Below are 11941 nucleotides of genomic sequence, written 5' to 3' on the forward strand. Positions count from 1 at the left end.
AATAACTAGTTGCTTATGTTGAAGGTGATCTTTCCTTATCGTTTGTCCGTGGTGTCTTGGCATTATTTTACTGTCTATATAAAATAAAAGATTTTCACCATTCATATCTCCACGGTCTATATGGAGGTATGTTGGCTACCTGGTCGGGGGTTAAGGGAACGGTTTGGTAAGGGTCTTGCCCTTGTTCAGCGTTTAGAGGTCCTGCTTGGGACCTGGGTCAAATTTAGTAGGATCTCCTTCAATGCCCATAGGTATTGGATGGCGGGGATCCAAACTCTTTGACCCCCTCATAAGTTAACTACTATTAATACTATAACCCGGCTATTTAGGACTGTATCCCTGCTGACTCAGACTACTTAGCCGAGGGTAACGTCACCGCCGAAAGCGGGGCCTACCACAATTTGCATTAATAACTTAATTCATTATCTTTCAATAATCCGACCCTTTAGGATTGTATCCTTGCTGACTCAAACTACTGGGTTGAGGGTAACGTCGCCTTCAAAAGAGGGGCCTACTACAATAACTAAGATAATCTCTTAAACAAGTGCAAAAGTGCGAAAATAATCAAAGGTTATACTAATACACGTGTCGGATCCAAGTGATTCATCTTGTCTATCTGTTTTATTTTATTTTTATTTTTCAGCATTTAGTTAGTTTTTATTTTCTTAGTTTAAAAAACATTTTTCTCACTTTTTGATTTGATTAGACGTTGAGGATAAACCGGTATTAAAAGCTCTTGTGTCCTTGGACGACCTCGGTATCTTACCAACACTATACTACGTCCACGATGGGTGCACTTGCCCATATGTGTGTTTAGTGTTAGTGAATATCGTGTTTTATATATTTAAAACTTGGCTAAAAGTGTAAAAAGGGCTTAATTATACATCTAAAAAATATATTACACCTAACGCACATCAAGTTTTTGGCGCCGCTGCCGGGGACACAAGGATTTTAAGAAAGTTAGGAATCAACGGCCTAATCATATTTTTATTTTTCTTTTTAATTTTTAGGATTTTTCTTAGTTTTTCAGCTTCTGCAGGGCTCAGCACGGGCCGTGCCTGGTCGGACACGGGCCGTGCCCAGCATCGTTACTTGCAGTTTTTTGTTTTCCAAGTTACAGAAGGCTGACCACGGGGCCGTGCCGGTGCAACACGGGGCCGTGTCCAACTTCCAGTAACTGGGATCTGGAAAACAATCACTGAAACTCCGACCACGGGTCGTGTTCGCTAAACACGGGGCCGTGGTGAACCTTCTGACCAACATTCTTTTCTGTTTTTATTGCAGGACTTGGAACCCGACGCCAACCACACGTAGTGTGTGAGCTCCAGTTCCAATAAAGACATAAAAGAACCACTAGAAGAACCCGAACGCTTTCTCAGAAAAAAGGTTAAAAGCCAAAAACCAAGAGAAGGTTTCGGGTGATCCACCTCCAATGGCGGACCAATGTACCCTTATGGATTATCTACGACCCACCGTAGGTAATCTAGGCGCCGCTATCAATGCTCCGAATGTCGAAGCTAATAACTTCGAACTCCGGCCGCATTTGATACAAATGCTCCAAAACTCCACAACCTTCCATGGGCTTGCGGACGAGGATCCCCATCTACATATAACTAATTTCTTGGAAATATGTGATACCTTTCGGATCAATGGAGCATCAAACGACGCCATCCGCCTCCGTATGTTTCCCTTCTCACTAAAAGACCAAGCGAAAGCTTGGCTCAACGCCCTCCCAGCTGGATCGGTAAACACCTGGGATGAACTAGCCCAAAAATTTCTATATAAGTATTTCCCTCCCGCTAAAACTGCTAAGTTAATGACTGAAATTAATACATATTCACAAGAGGACGGGGAATCCTTATATGAAACTTGGGAAAGGTTCAAGGAGCTATTACGCAAGTGTCCCCATCACGGCCTTGCAATATGGCAACAAGTATCCACTTTCTATAATGGATTGTTGCCACACACTAGGCAGACACTTGATTCTAGCTCCGGGGGACTTTTAGGTAATAGACGCCCACACGAAATATATAATCAAATTGAGGAAATTGCTCAAACCAATTTTCAATGGCACACCCCCCGGGGAAATAAGTCTATCGCCCCGGGCGCCCATAAGGTCGATGAAAGCACTTCTTTACAAGCCCAAATCGAGGCCCTTTCTTCAAAGATAAAAAAATTGGAAATGACAAAAAACAGTCTCGGTTATGGCTTGTGAAGGGTGTGGTGGGTCACATGAAAATTGGAGTTGTATGAAAGAAACAGACGATCAACAAGAAATGGTAAACTACATTGATAATAGACCTAGGCCGTCGGGTCCCCCAACGGGAACTTACAACCAAGGATGGCGAAACCACCCAAACCTTGGTTGGAGGGAACCCGGCAATATTAGTAACCAACAAACCCAACGAACAAACTTTCAACAACCAAGAAATGAGTCACAAAATTTCACTCAACAACAAAGTGGACGAGAAAGGCTCGAAGATACTGTATCTCGCCTCGTCTCCGACATTGATAAGAAAAACTCGGAAAGATTTCTACAATTAGAATCAAATTTTAGAAATCAACAAGCTAGTATTCAAAACATAGAAAAACAATTAAATCAAATAGCTCAAAATTTTGCCGAGAGATCGCAAGGCGCATTACCTAGCAATACCGAAACAAACCCAAAAGCGCAAGTTCACCTCATCACACTACAGAACCACGCCGTAGGGCCTGCAGAAGTGCCACCGCCAACGGAAGAAACAGTACCCACACCTCTGCAGGAAAAGAACTCCCCTCCGTCACCAGAGCCTACCAAGGCTCCTCGAGTTCCATACCCCGGTAGGTTAATTCGTCAAAAGACCAATGAGCAATTCGCAAAGTTCGAAAGTCTGTTAAAACAATTGCATGTCAATGTTCCTTTTATCGAAGTCCTAACCCAAATGCCCAAGTACTCTAAATTCATGAGGGACTTCCTTACACATAAAAAGAAAATTGAAAGTTTGCAATTAGTCAATTTAGGCGAAGAATGCTCTGCCCTCGTACTCAATAAACTTCCCCAAAAGAAAATCGATCCCGGAAGCTTCACGATTCCCTGCTCAATAGGGGAATCGCCCGTTCGTAATGCCTTAGCCGACCTTGGGGCTAGCATTAACCTCATGCCCTCATCAATGTTCAAAAGACTCGGCTTAGGAACCACGAGCCCTACAAAAATGAGCATACAACTCGCTGATCGATCCGTCAAATTCCCACAAGGTGTCATCGAGAATGTCTTGGTAAAGGTAAGCAGATTCGTTTATCCAGCTGACTTTGTCATACTCGATATGGAGGAAGACACCAAGGTCCCCCTCATACTAGGGAGACCCTTCCTTGCCACCGCCCAAGCAGTGGTAGATATGAATAACGGGACACTCACCTTGAAGTATGGGGATGATGAAGTGAAGTTCGGAGTTGGGAAGAGAATAGAGGACGACGACCCGGTCAATTACATGAAGGTTATTGATTCGAGCTTGGATGCTGCTCTCCGACGGTGTAACATGGGACGCCACGCATCCCACTCAGAAAACATATAACCTCGCATTGGGTCTAGCCAAGGACCCTTATAAACGTGGCGCACCACGGAGGCATGCCGCGGAACTATCCTTAGTTTAGTTTAATCTTTTAGTTTTAATTTGCAGAAATAAAACACACTCATGGTGGTAATGGATGAAAAAGGGAACGAGAAAAATGGCCCCCTGCACAAAGAACAGAGCAACCCGACACAAATCTCCATCACAGAAGGCTCAACACGGGCCGTGCCCAACCAATACGGCCCCGTGCTGAGCCACCTGCAGAAAAACGCCCAGTTCAGGTAACTGGACACAGGCCGTGTTCAGGGGATACGCCCCCGTGTCCAGGCTTCTGTCTTATTTCTTTAATTTCTGTTACTGGCACCTGACCACGGGGCCGTGCCCGGTCACCACGGGGCCGTGTCCAGGATGCCAGTAACATAAATCTTTGCTTTTTAACCCACTTTTACACATTCTAATCAACCGAAAATCTTATTTTTGGGACACATTGAGGACAATGTGTAATTTAAGTGTGGGGGGGATGCTAAAACCTTGAATTTTGCAAATCCTAATTACAAGCCTTACGCAAAACTCTATTGGAACCGCTAAACACCCCAAATTTTTTTTCAAAAACTTTTCGTTTTTTTTACTTGTCTTGGTTTAATTTGGGAATAACAAGTTCTAAAAAGGTTATATTTTTACAAATTTACAACCGATAGCGTCGTGATAACAAAGAACCAACATAAGAAAATTACGAAACGGCATAACAAGTCTAGTTAAAAATTCGATTATATATACTTGATCGCATTAAAAACCCATTCCCACAAAAGTGAGTTTTGAGCCTTTATGGAGCATACAAATATACACTAAATGCTCATTTTTCGTTTCTTTTGTGAATAGCCGCTTGGTTCTTACAACTCTAGAACTTGCCACGACGATACATTCCCGGTCCTTACCAACTTAAGTAAGTAAGTGATCGAGGCATTAGGACTAACCATATTTTTCTTTCTACACCATTATTTTTCATTTTTTTTTACCACCTACCCAAAATCCCCCTAGTTAGCCCCTTTGAGCCTAAACCTTTCATTTCATTACCCTAAAACCTTTTTTTACCCACCAAAAACCCTTTTTTATTTTTCACCCTTTATTTTAGTAACAAGCTCGGTTTTTCGTAAGCTCGCTATTTTATGTGACTTATCAAAAAAAAAAAACAAAACAAAAAAAAACAAAAAAAAAAATATGATGAAGTCAAAAACAAACAAAAAGCTATATAAAAGCTTGCTTGGAGAAATACTTCAAAATAAAGAGTCACTAAAAACAAGGTATGTCACGAAAACCGACGCTTTTTACGATTTTCGCCCTTTTACTAACCACTAACCCAACCACCCACCTTTAACCCAAGCCTAACCCTTCACCCAAAAAGTCCTCTTGATATTTATAAAGGTAAAAAGTTAAAAAGGAGGAGGATTGATTGCTTGGCAAGCCTATGGAAGGCGTAAGTTCCATGCCGCTCTCGAGTGATTCACTAAAAAAAAATACACCTTCGGCCGAGTGTTGAGTGATCTCCCGTGAGGTATGTGAACTTGTATATAAATGGAATTTTAATAAGGCATGCTATGCCCGAATAAGTAATTTATCCTGTGAAACGTTTTAAATAAATCATAACGAATAGGATTGTAAATAAATAAAAATAAAACTTACAAAGATCTTGGATTCCCGACACTCTATGACAAGCCAAAAACTTTCTCTTCTACCTATTCCATTTGGGAGTGTAAGCCACATTTAAAGAGTTTTGCTTGAGGACAAGCAAAAGTTCAAGTGTGGGGGTATTTGATGTGTGTAAAAAGCAACATATAAATCACATCAATTAAGGCATAAAACTAACCCTTTTTAAGTACTAATGTTGGAAAAAGAGTGTTTTTGTCTTCCTTTTGTATTTTCAGGATGAAATGAGCTCAAATTCACAAAAGAAGCAAAAAGACAACTAATTCTAGCATAAATACAAGAAAAGGAATAAAAGTAGACTGCCCAGACCCTCAACGGCATCCTCCAAAGCAAAGAAGAGAAAGCAGAAGTCTGAACACGCCCCGTGCTCAGCCAGCACGGGGCCGTGCCCAAGAAGCAGCATAAAAGACAAACTTATAGAAGCTTCCATTGCCCACCACGGGGCCGTGTCCAGCGGGCACGGGGGCGTGGTGAAAGTACAGCAGGCGCATTAATTGTAATTGCGAATTACAATTAATGAGGAGAGAGAGTGTCAGACGGGCACGGGGGCGTTTCCAGCGGACACGGGGCCGTGCCCAGCCTTCTGTTCAGCCTATAAATAGGAGTGCTTGGTTTCATTCCATCTCATCCCTTGGCACACCACCTCTCTCACACTTCATCCACCACCCACCACCACCAAAACACCATCATCCACCACCATCATCCATTGTCCATCATAGAGTGTGTGAGTCGTCTCGGGATCCAAGATTGATCGTAAGAGTTCTTGACAATCAAGGCCATGATTGCCTAAGTCTCTTACATCACTTGGTGAAGACAAGTGTTTAGTATAATACTTTTTATTTTCAATCTTTTGCACTTTTTATTTGGTTTTGTATTAATGACTTTAATAACTAGTTGCTTATGTTGAAGGTGATCTTTCCTTATCGTTTGTCCGTGGTGTCTTGGCGTTATTTTACTGTCTATATAAAATAAAAGATTTTCACCATTCATATCTCCACGGTCTATATAGAGGTATGTTGGCTACCTGGTCGGGGGTTAAGGGAACGGTTTGGTAAGGGTCTTGCCCTTGTTCAGCGTTTAGAGGTCCTGCTTGGGACCTGGGTCAAATTTAGTAGGATCTCCTTCAATGCCCATAGGTATTGGATGGCGGGGATCCAAACTCTTTGACCCCCTCATAAGTTAACTACTATTAATACTATAACCCGGCTATTTAGAACTGTATCTCTGCTGACTCATACTACTTTGCCGAGGGTAACGTCACCGCCGAAAGCGGGGCCTACCACAATTTGCATTAATAACTTAATTCATTATCTTTCAATAATCCGACCCTTTAGGATTGTATCCTTGCTGACTCAAACTACTGGGTTGAGAGTAACGTCGCCTTCAAAAGAGGGGCCTACTACAATAACTAAGATAATCTCTTAAACAAGTGCAAAAGTGCGAAAATAATCAAAGGTTATACTAATACACGTGTCGGATCCAAGTGATTCATCTTGTCTATCTGTTTTATTTTATTTTTATTTTTCAGCATTTAGTTAGTTTTTATTTTCTTAGTTTAAAAAACATTTTTCTCACTTTTTGATTTGATTAGACGTTGAGGATAAACCGGTATTAAAAGCTCTTGTGTCCTTGGACGACCTCGGTATCTTACCAACACTATACTACGTCCACGATGGGTGCACTTGCCCATATGTGTGTTTAGTGTTAGTGAATATCGTGTTTTATAAATTTAAAACTTGGCTAAAAGTGTAAAAAGGGCTTAATTATACATCTAAAAAATATATTACACCTAACGCACATCAGCGGCTGATGTTATGAAAGTGAGATTAGGGTTTTCAATTAAACACTACATATTTATACTAGGTTTGGTTAGTGGGCTTGGGACCAAGGCCCACAAGCCCACTTCCCGCGTTTTAAGTGGCCCGTAATTCCTACGAGACCCATTATCAAAACCCGAATGTCATAAAATGTCGTAAATTAATTTTTAAATGAGAAGGCGTAAAACAGTGTCGGTAGTCGCGTTTGACGCGCTTGTTTGTCGCTTACGGTAAAAAAATCGTGTAAAATCGCGTCGTTTGACATTTTTATTCTGTTTTTCGATTTGATTTTCTAAAAATAGAAAACGAACTTGAATTTTCTAAAAATATATAAAAATACGAAAATACGAGGCGTCACATTATCCTTCTTTTAATACAAACCTATAATAACCCGCAGTAGATTGTATGAATTTCAAACAACTGTGATTAGACTGAAATATAAAGCGAGAATTAGAGTATATCACTTCAAAATTAAAAATTCAAAATTTCAAAATTAGAGTAGCAAAAAAAAACATACTTTAAACGATGTTGGAACAATGATGCTGGAAACAACCGTAGAACAATCATCATCATCATTTGCTTAGATCATTCACAATCATCATTTAGTCATAACTCAGATAAAAAAATTTTAGTAAAAATCAAGAACAAAAACAAACATAATCATATATATCACATTACCATCATCAAGGCAAACCACATATCCCCAAAATTTGTTCTGAAAGTGGGTCAGAGAGAGCTTCCGTTTTCTCTTATCCTTTATGATCAAATGTCGAGTATTGAGAAGAAGGGATTTGAGGGAGAGATACATTAGAAATGTGGTTTGAAAATACAAAAGAAGAGAACACGAGAATGTAAATATGAAGAGTGAAATGAGAATATAAATCAGTTTATATAAGAAGATGATTGACAGAAGTGAGTGAGTGACATGCATTAATTGAAAATTACATATCCCCATGCATTTTGAATTTCAAATTACCCGCAATTTCAAAACATCTGCTAACGTATACGTTTGCCAAAGAAACCATATGCTACTTTCTTGTAGATGGGCAGTGGTTTGCCCTTTGGAATGTGGGCCAGACCTTTAACATTTGAATACACAAGGCAGTGCTTTGAAATTAAATTAAATGTATTTTAAAGTGATTTATATAATAGGCTTTATGATGTAATAACGACATAAGAAAAGCATTGTTGGACAGCCTCTCCTGCTGACACATCAGCTTTTCTTCTGTCATTGGGAGTTATCCTTTTATAGAAAGTATAGATAGATAATTCTCTAGTTAAACACTAACCACAAATTCCCTGTGGATACGATACCCTACTTACACTATATACGTAGTTTAATTAGGTTTTTGATTGACTCTGACGACAGTCATCAATGCGCCAGGTAAGGGAAATCCTGGCGCGCCACGCGAGGCTCCCCGGTTTCAAAAATTGTTTTAAAAGTTACATGTTCAGTCCCTGTACTTCCATAACTCGTGTATCTTTCGTTTTCAGCATTAGGGGCCCTTAAAATCAGGTTTCAAATATTCTTGGGAATTAAGTCAAGTATAGTTAAGTTCCGGATTCGATAAAACAGTCTCCCGGGAGCAGAATTGTCATGTGGACACTTTCAACCCTTCTTCTTGGAAATTGCAAATTAAATCATATAATTATACCGAAACTTCATGAAATCATTATCCGATATTCGTGAGAGTATAATAAGACATTACAAAGCCTCAGGATCGTTAAAAGGTCATTCAGAGGTAAGAGTTAACATGTTGACACTTTTAACCCTTGTGTTTCATAAACTTTTGATTTTAGTCACGAACGGCTTCTTGCGTCCGACAATTTACTCATTAAAGAATACGAACATCGTGTGAGGTCAATCAGAGGCACAAGTTTCGCATGTTGACACTTTTAGTCCTTCCACATACATTTTTTCACTGTTTGTCAACTTTAGTCCCTCAAAGTTAACTTTTTATATGATTAGAGTTTATGACACGTGTCATTACTATATTGGACATGATTTTGCGAGGTGTTACATCCTGGTTCTGCTCTAGTTCCATTGGTTGGTTGGGGAATAAGGGTAGAAGTTCTAGTTCAGCTACTTGGTTCAGATTAGGGTATGCTGTTGTATTTGCTAACATGTGGAAATCAGCTAACTGCCTATCAACTTCCTTTTCCCATGAGGGTCTAGCCTCCTGATTCTGGGTATTCCTCTCACTATTTTCCTCCACCCATAATGGTCTAGTTCCCTGGGTTTGGGTATTCATCTCTCTATTTGCTTTTGCTATTGCTATTGCTCGCTGTTGTTGGAGTTTTTTTCATTCTTTTCCTCCTTTCATGCGCTCCTCTACTAAACCATCCTCTCTTTTTAGGGGGAAATGGTTCCTCAGATTGGGCCTTAAAGATAAAGATTCCTTCCTTAGAATCAGCTGAGTAGCCTGAGGTTGGCTGGGATGAGGTTCCTTCATTCTTTGGGGAATTAGGCAATTGACGGTAAGCATCAGATGTACCTTGCTCACTCATGCTGTAAACTAACAAATTGTCAAATAACACAAAATAATATTATATATATTTACACAGAATAACATATGTTATTTCCTAACACAATTGGTGAAAATTTAGGTATTAACAGAACACCTAAATAGCTTAAACCAATGGCATTTGCTCTGATACCACCTTCTGTCGCAGCCCCCGACCCCTACCCTGGGAGCGGGAGCCGCGAGAACACAGAGCTGGTGGTATCGGTATTTATTAATTTGGCAGCGGAATTTAAAACATTAGGATCGTAGTTAGGAAATAAATTTCAGAGTTTCAAAACACCAAACTTTTACAATAAATAAATGGGATAAAACCCATGTTCCATTGATAATACATTTATAGTTATAAATCCTAAATATTGAAAACATAATCTCCTTTTATTTAGGTAACTTTTTATAGCCACTTCTTTAAGCTTTCAGTGCTCCATAGTTGGTTTCTTATAGCTTCACATTAAGTTACCTGAAACACGTTTTAAAAAGATTTTATCAACAAGAAATATTGGCGAGTGCATCCCAGTTTAATCAAAACAAGCATTTATAACTTTATAGTATTGAGAGCGATTACAATGTTTATATCTACCAATATACTCATTCAGTATTTGTCATGTCGGCAGTTCCATGACTGTGGTCATGTTACTCATTGGCTAACTCATTGTCCAATAGTAATAGATTACTAGTAGTGTATACAAAACCTCACATACCGGCAACAATTGTAAAATACATAGACTCAATCACTGTAAGTATACCCGAAAATATTTGAGGTTTTGTATAACAGTTTGGTAGAAAAAGAGAATAACTCACATTGTTGACTTAGGTATTTCTATAGCTTCCTGTTGGTGTTCCTGATTATTATCTATTAAAAATAAACAATGCACACGTGTTAGTAAAATAACCCAAATCACATTAGCCATATAACACAAGACCGAACTCCAACGAACTGAGTTAGGCAGAGCCTTGACATGCGTTACGGAGCCCTAGATCAATTGGGTACGGTAACGAATTAGTGATCGGGGGTTAAAATACTTACAACGAGGCAGAGCTTCGTGTTTTAGGGGTATACTACCCGATAATTTTCGCAGTTAAAGGGACAGAGAGAAAGAAGATTTTGAACGAGTTGGGACTGAGGCTGAAGCCTCTATTTATAGGCTGGATCTGAGGTCTCTCGCGCCCCGCGAGAGCCTCCTTCTTTTCTTTCGCAGCTCGCGAGCCAGGCCTAGCTATGGTTAGGTCTGGTTAGTCACATATATAGCCTCGCCGTGTGTCGTGCCACGTGGCACGTTGTGGTTTCGCCAGGTATTACTCGGTCAAGCCCCGCGATTCACTTGGTGAACTGGGTCGCGGCCCGCGAGCAACCCATTTTCTTTATTTTATTTGATTTTTGTAAAAATTAAGGTTATACGGGTGTAATTTAGCGTATACGGGGTATATTTAGGACGTTTAGGGGTGTTTTTGAGGGTTGTTATATCATCCTCACCTTGTTTTAAATCTCGTCCTTGAGATTCATTGGAATAAGTGTGGATATTTTCGTTGCATTTCTGACTCGAGTTCCCATGTGTATTTTGGTCCTCTTTTTGAATCCCATTTCACTTTGACCAGAACTAATCTCTTGTGCTTGAGATTCTAGATCTTTCTATCTTCAATCTGAAGTGGTTTCCCTACGAATTTAAGTTTCCCATTTACCTCTATGTCCTAAAGAGGTACTACCAGTGATTCGTCTGCTAAGCATTTCTTGAGATTACATACATGAAACACATGATGTATTCTGTCATTTATGAGATCAATGTCGGATTGTGACTAAAAATCCACATAACCTGTTTTAATTCGTTTTGCTTGATAAGGCAATGCGGTATGGTGACCATCCTCCCTTGGAGGATGATCCGCCACGTAGGCGCCACATCATAATCCTACAGAGGATGATCCGCCATGGCAAAACACTGGAAATGGGAGGATGATCCTACCCCACTAATTATGGCAATTAAATTATTTTTTTATTTTTGCAAAGGAAACACATTGAAAAGCTGGTGGGTTTTGTCTTCTTCTGGATCGTCCCAAACGTCTCAAAGCCGGCAGACTCGACGCCGACGGAGGGGGGCAGCGCGGTGTGTGCTTCGTCGCTGGGGCTGGACGGGTGGGGGACGCTCCCCATACCGTCTAGCCTAACTTAAACATTGGTGGTTAATGCGGCCGTGTCCTTGATATCACCGGCTCATTTAATTGCAAATGGCCACGACTTAAGCAAGGGGTGTAGGCATACACCCGACAGATGCTAATGCTACCATAAAATATTTTTCTACCCATATTGGGGATACCCTTCATGGATAAAAGTGGCGTGTCGGTTAATCATGTTATC

General features: G+C 40.2%; 1 non-coding gene across 1 annotated transcript; it reads right to left on the minus strand.

Annotated features, from left to right (window-relative positions):
- Positions 1-1810: 1810 nt before the first annotated feature.
- On the minus strand, positions 1811-1917 carry LOC118487761. The gene has a single exon (XR_004882704.1). It is a non-coding gene; the product is annotated as a small nucleolar RNA R71 (small nucleolar RNA).
- Positions 1918-11941: the final 10024 nt, after the last annotated feature.

Source organism: Helianthus annuus, chromosome 15 (genome assembly GCF_002127325.2).
Source record: "Helianthus annuus cultivar XRQ/B chromosome 15, HanXRQr2.0-SUNRISE, whole genome shotgun sequence".
In the NCBI taxonomy this organism is placed as follows: domain Eukaryota; kingdom Viridiplantae; phylum Streptophyta; class Magnoliopsida; order Asterales; family Asteraceae; genus Helianthus; species Helianthus annuus.